The 6,000-nt window shown below is 34.8% G+C and overlaps 1 protein-coding gene across 2 annotated transcripts in view; it reads left to right on the forward strand.

Moving 5' to 3' along the window:
• Positions 1 to 547, forward strand: part of LOC142436795 (thyrotropin-releasing hormone-degrading ectoenzyme-like) — a 170,115-nt gene extending 169,568 nt beyond the window's left edge. For both annotated transcript variants that reach the window (XM_075540239.1, XM_075540238.1), the window contains 2 exons: positions 189 to 322; positions 426 to 547. The gene's annotated coding sequence lies outside the window, so the exon portion shown is untranslated. The remainder of the gene's footprint in view (positions 1 to 188; positions 323 to 425) is intronic.
• The last annotated feature ends 5,453 nt before the right edge of the window (positions 548 to 6,000 follow it).

Genomic DNA, 6,000 nt, shown 5'->3' on the forward strand with positions numbered 1-6,000 from the left:
AATAGAGGCTAGTTATAACCTACTAAACATTTACTAGTATATCCTAGATGCAAATGATTACGTGAAAGATTAGCTTTTATTTGAGCAATAATAATTATTAGTAACTTTACACTTGGTATTAAGAAAATATACTTTATATATCATTAACATCTAAATCTATTTCATCCTGAAAAACATGCCGTTTGTAGAGCACCACAGGATCACTTCTCTGGGCAAAGGAAGCTGGTTGTTGGGGAACATCAATCAAACCAGATACTTTAGGGTCAACTATGACCTAAGGAATTGGAGATTATTAATCGAACAGTTAATAAGGAACCATGAGGTAAATTCTGGATTTTCTCTTTAAGATCCGTTTTCAGATGTGAACCCTGGATTTTAATTCTAAATTTCTAACCAGGACAATATTTTTCTGGTTGGCCTCATAGGTTCTCTCAGTCAGTAACCGAGCAGGTTTGATCGACGATGCCTTCAGCCTAGCCAGGTAGGTGTGTTTTCCTATGCAACTACCCAATCAAGACTCACACTAGTGAGACTTTCTCTATTAAACTCAATCGCGTGTATGTTTTGAGTAATCTTTTGAAATAATTTGTTTCATGTGCTCTGGGGGTGGGATATGAATTATAATCATATAATCTTGATCAATAGTTAGCCATAGGGTGTTTCTGAGTCAGAAGAAGCTTGATCAATTTCTACTGAAAATTCGATTGACCACTCTGGAGATTAATAATTGCTTCACCATTTCACTAATTAACTCTACAAAATGGCCATTGCACCATATTTAATGTTTGATAGACTACACTTTTCAGTGTTAGCAGTTTTTTTCTCTTACATAGATTAGTATATCTTTTTAAAATGTGGTGCATTATGAAAAGCTATTGCTTTCAGAAACAGGTAGTTCCAAATTTTGATTAAAAATGCAGATTAAACATCTCAAGAAAAGAGTCATAACAATCTTATAGTAGCATTTTCATTGATATTTTTCATAATTTGTTATACTATTAAAATAAATTATGCTTTGCATAATTAAATAAAATTATTTAAATTAAATAATTTGAAAATAAACCCAAGTGATTTATTCAGTTTGGAGACGAACTAGTAAAACAGCTCAGTTCTGAATTGTTTGTACTGCTTCACATGCAAATTTTAATTTACTAATTTGATTTTACAAGCTACAGATTAGGACACAGTGGTTCTCTTAACTTAAGTGTTTGTCATTATCCGTTATGTTAATTCTCCTATGATACTGTGAAAACCACCTAGAGATGTCTCGTGCATTAGGCACTGTCTCATAACGGGACATTAAACTGCTTTCACAGTGTGCACATCCCATCACATAGCAACTTTCTTCTGCATGTTAAAAAGCATATAGTTCCCTAGAGCTTTGTATTTAATCAAAACCAATGAGTCTAAATATCGATCCCAGATAATTACTTTGATAGAGGCAAAATCAAAGCTTGGAATCAGGTTTCAGAAAACAGCACTCATTAAATAAATAATAATATATATAAGGAAAACCTCATTTAAAAAAAGGTAAAGGACTTTCAGTGGTTCTTTTAAAAGAAATTTATATCTGGCCTTTGCTGTTTCCTTGTTAAAGAAGCCAAGAACCAGTATCAATATTTTCTGTTACTTGATGTCAGTGCCTCATTTTGGGTGGAACTTCAGGTTCAAAAATAGCTGCTCACAGAATGCTAAGACTAAGGATCATTTAGCAGCAATAAAATGTCTAATACAGTTGTATTTATTCAAAACAGTTGTTTAATTAGAAGCATTTTTTGCTTACAACCAGGTAATTAAGAATTATTCCATATTACAACATCAACTTATTGGGCAAACATTTAGAAATAATAGAGATTGAGAGGATCTCCTTAGATACCGATGTGTGAAAATAATGATTAAGAGGTATTTTTTGCTTGAAAGTATGATGTAAAGACTTTAAAGTATGTTTTAGATACAGTGGAAAGATTAAGTCGACATAGAAGTTCCAAAAAATCCAGAAAGTCAATGAGCATACACTTACTCCAATATTTCACCCAGAGAAAATCAAGACAAGCAAGTAGTGCAATAGATTACCACAGAAAGTTAAAGTAGCTAGAAGAAAACTTATATCATGAACTAACAATTACCTGAAACTTAAAAGGCACCAGACACAAATCTGTGTACAGTTATTCATTTAATGAATAATTGATAAAGCCTTATGAAATATGTAGGATTGGTTGTTGCTGCTGTCGGTGCCCTTATGTCTGTTCTGACGTACAGTTACCCCATGTAAAACAGGACACAACATGCCAGTCCCGTGCCGCGCTCCCCCTCTGTTCTTATGTCCAATCCTATTGTTGCACCACAGCGTCAAGACGTCTTTGTCTCTGCTCCTCTGCTTTACCAAGTGTGCTATTCCTTTCTAGGGGCGGGTCTCCATCATGCCCATAGTAAATGAGATGAAGTTCAAGCAGCATTATGGCTGCCCATCTTCTGAGACAGATTGGTTTATTCACTTCACATGCATTGTATTCTCAATATTTTCTTGCCAGCACCATGATTCAAATGTGTTGACTCTTCTTCAGTCTTCCTTATTCAGTGTCCAACTTATCATGGTCACATGCGTGTGAGGTAATTGAAAAGACCATGGCACCTTAGTCCTCAAAGTAACTTCCTTGCCTTTCAAAAGTTTGTTTTTTATATGTCGAATGATCCTGTTACTGTTTTATAAATAAGGAAGCTGAGGATCAGAGAAGTCGTTGAACCTGACCACGTAACGCTGCTAGCAATTAACAGGGCACGTGTGTACATCCAACTTGTAGGACGGTCGAACCCATACTGTTAAAAAGGACAAGAGTCTACACTTCAACAGCAATGCCATTTATTTTAATAAAAGGGAAGTTTACTTTAGAAAACTGAAGGACTTTAAAAAGACATTTCTATAAAGAGGGGGAACCCCCGCCCCCCAAATGGAGAAAAAAGCCCCACTGGGCATAACTTTCACACTATGCATTTTTCTTGGTAGGTGAGTAACTTGCTCTTAGCGCACCCAGTGGCGTCACCTGGGAAAGTTCTTTCTGGTCTCAGTGAATTTTTTTTTTTTTTTTGTAGAAGTAATATCACTGGAAATCAGTTTTTCTTTTGGCCAATTTAAGAGACCAGGATGCAGTTGTGAAATTTTATTTCCTGCCTGGAAAATATGCTTCAGAAACTCAAGTGTATGAATGCTTTTCTTATTTCAAGAAAGGTAAAATGCCGATTGATGATAAAACTCATTCTAGACATCCGTCGACATCTCAAAAAGACAAAAATGTTGACTCATAATCCACTTGGAGTTCCTTCCACCAGGTCAGATTATTAATCAAGCTTTCTATTTAGAGGTTCTGAAATGATAGAGTAACTGTGCCACAAAAAAGACCTTATTTGTGGCAGATGGGACTCTGGTTCTGCCACCACAACAATGCACCTGCTCAGGTAGCCATCTCAGTGTGCCAATTTGGGGTGAAAAAACAGCATGCCCCTCTGGCCCCATGCATCTTAACTCACCTGACCTCACTGTGCACCTTCTTTTTATGTCCGTGAATCCAGAGGGACATGAAAGGACAGCAATTTGATGACACAGAAGGTGAAGAAAATAATGAGGGAGGTACTGTCAGCCATCCGAACAGATGACTTTTAATGTTTCCAAGAATAGAATCACAAATATGACAAATGTGTTAAGGGTAATGGAGAATACTTTGAAGGTGATAAAGGTTGTTTTATTTAAAAATTTTAAATTTATAGTTTTGAAAAATAAATTCCATTTATTTTTTCCCTTTAGTGGGTACCTTCTCATATTCTGAAAGTTTTAGAATGCTTATGAGAAAACAAGTAGTGATATTTTAAAGACAGAGAGCAAAAGAAAATGGAAAATATGTGAATATTTTTCACTCATTCACATTAACATGTTAATTTTAAATGTAATATTTAAAATATTTATAACCTTTGTCTGTCTGTTAGAATATTATTAGAAATATATCCCCTAATTTATATTCCTTGTTGACTGAGTCAGAACATTGCTTTCCATTTTAATTTTGGAAGTCTTAAACACTTGAAACAAACCATTTTATTCTCATTTATTAAAATTCACCAGGGAATATGCAAATGTTATTAGAGCAATAATTATGAATTTTTTAAATGATCATGAGATACCTTCATTTTAACATATGTAGTTGTAAACAAAGCCACATGGATGTAACACCCAAGAATCAAATCTCCTCAATGTGTGGAAAGGCAGATAGGGAAGCTCCGTATCCTTATCCAGAATTAGAACAAGGCAAACTATGGAACAGACCATCAATTGCTATTGTGCAAGTTCAAATTGAAACTGAAAAAGATGAGAAAAAGTCTAGTAGGATAAAAATATAAGAGTATTCAGGTGAGTATATCCCACCTGAATTTAGAGAATATCTCAATAATAGCCTTGCAGCATTGCCTGATCATTAATGATAAAAGACTAGATGATTTTGGATGACATCATGAGCATCATAGATGAAGGGAGCAAAAGGTCATTAAAAAGACAGGAAAGATAGAAGACATCAAAGTAGATGTCAGAAGGGACTCTGAACCTTGCTATTTATTGATCATAGAGCAACTAAAGCAAATGGAAAAATTAAAGACAAAGTAAAAGCTGACTTGAAAGTTTTATAGGCTCGCTCAAGAAGACAAGTGAAGCATTATGATGAATATGCATGAACATTCAGTTAGAAATCCTACACAGAACAACATGCAGCATTTTTCAAAATGAAATAAATAAGGAAAAAACTCAAGCCTTGAGCGAAAATACCAAAGGATTCTATGGAAAATATGCTTAATAATGCAGGAAGTATTAAAATAAGAATGAAAGAATCATAGTTACTGTACCCAAAAATTTGGTCACATTCAACCATTTTAGAGGTAGCATCTTAATCAAGAACCTATAGTATAACAGGAAGAAGCCCAAGCTTCACTGAAAATATTGAAGAAAAAAAAAGATTCAGGAACGGACAGAATAGCAATTGAGATATTTCAAATACTAGCCATAAGCTGGAAACACTCCCTCATCCATGTCAAGTATTATAGGAAACAGCTACCCCATCAACCAACTGGAAGAAATTCATGTATTTGCTCATTCCAAAGAAAAGTGGCCTAATATGTTGTGTAAATTATTAAAACAAAATCATAATATCACATGAAAGTAAATTTTTGCTGATAATAAGTTTAAAATAGTTATAACAATACATAGAGAAAAGACAGAAATTCAAGCTGGATTGAGAAGAGGATGTGAGATGAACTATATGATTGTAGATATCAGATGGATGCGTTTTGTTGACAATGCACAGGCATTTGATTGTGTATCCCAAAACAACCTATGGATTACTCTACGAAGAATACTTAATAGCTCTCATGCAGAGCCTATAGAAAGACCCAGAAGCAGTCACTGGGCAATCAAGGGGATGCTGAGAAAAATGATCCCAGAAGCCAGACTGCAAGAAGAACGCACCATCATGATTGTAAAAAGGCTCATAAACAACTTTCCATATGCAGATGGCACACCTTGCTTGCCAGCAGTCAAGAGGACCTGAAGCATTTACTGATTAAGATAAAAGGCTACAGCATTCAGCATGGATTGTACTTCTCCCTAAGGAAAAAATAAATCCTCACAATTCTGCCTAATGAAAAATAAATACAACTGAACTAATAGGGACATCATGATAAATGGAAGGCGGTGGTGGGGAGAATTGAAATTGTGAAGCATTTTGTTTTATTTGATACCACAATTACACTCATGCAAAGAAGCAATCGAGACATCAATTAAATCTGTAAAAGGATTATTTAATATGTTAAAGAGCAAAGATGTCACTTGCAGGATTAAAGTGTGCCTTATCAAAGTCATGATATTTTCAATCTCTTCATGTGCATGAGAAAGATGGACACAGACTGGAGAATAATGAGTCATTTGAATATGGTATTGACAAAGAATATTGTATTTACCTGGGTTGC

This window comes from Tenrec ecaudatus, unplaced genomic scaffold (genome assembly GCF_050624435.1).
Source record: "Tenrec ecaudatus isolate mTenEca1 unplaced genomic scaffold, mTenEca1.hap1 Scaffold_669, whole genome shotgun sequence".
NCBI classification, from domain to species: Eukaryota; Metazoa; Chordata; class Mammalia; order Afrosoricida; family Tenrecidae; genus Tenrec; species Tenrec ecaudatus.